The following is a 1034-nucleotide window of genomic DNA, read 5'->3' as shown; positions in this document are numbered from 1 at the left end:
CTCACAGCGGCCCACCAAATGCCCCAGGGAGCACACCAGATAACAAGAGACCTCATCCTGGTGCCCTCCCTTGCATTGGCATTCTGACATAACCCATTTCTAAAATCAGGAGGCTGCACATACACATCATGGCTTGTAACCCGTAATGGATTTTTCCTCCAGAAACTTGTCCAATCCCCTTTTAAAGGCGTCCAGGCCAGATGCCGTCATCACATCCTGTGGTAAGGAGTTCCACACACCAACCACATGCTGAGTAAAGAAATATTTTCTTTTGTCTGTTCTAACTCTCCCAGCACTCAATTTTAGTGGATGTCACCTGGTTCTGGTGTTATGTGAGACTGTAAAGAGCATCTTTCTATCCACTCTGTCCATCCTCTGCATAATTTTGTATGTCTCAATCATGTCCCCCCTCAGGTGTCTCTTTTCTAGGCTGAAGAGGCCCAAACACCGTAGCCTTTCCTCATAAGGAAGGTGCCCCAGCCCAGTCATCATCTTAGTAGCTCTCTTTTGCACCTTTTCCATTTCCACTATGTCTTTTTTGACACACAGCGACCAGAACTGGACACAATACTCCAGGTGTGGCCTTACCATAGATTTGTACAACGGCATTATAATATTAGCCATTTGGTTCTCAATACCTTTCCTAATGATCCCAAGCATAGAATTGGCCTTCTTTACTGCTGCCGCAACTGGGTTGACACTTTCATCGACCTGTCCACCACCACCACCCCAAAATCTCTCTCCTGATCTGTCACAGGCAGCTCACAACCCATCAGCCTATATGTGAAATTTTGATTTTTTGCCCCAATGTGCATGACTTTACACTTACTGACATTGAAACTCATCTGCCATTTTGCTGCCCAGGCTGCCAGTCTGGAGAGATTCTTCTGGAGCTCCTCACAATCACTTCTGGTCTTCACCACTTGGAAAAGTTTGGTGTTGTCTGCAAACATAGCCACCTCACTGCTCAACCCTGTCTCCAGGTAGTTTATGAAGAGGTTGAAAAGCACCGGTCCCAGGACAGATCCTTGGCA

Source organism: Tiliqua scincoides, chromosome 5 (assembly GCF_035046505.1).
Source record: "Tiliqua scincoides isolate rTilSci1 chromosome 5, rTilSci1.hap2, whole genome shotgun sequence".
In the NCBI taxonomy this organism is placed as follows: Eukaryota; Metazoa; Chordata; class Lepidosauria; order Squamata; family Scincidae; genus Tiliqua; species Tiliqua scincoides.
Note: the sequence above shows the minus strand (reverse complement) of the source record.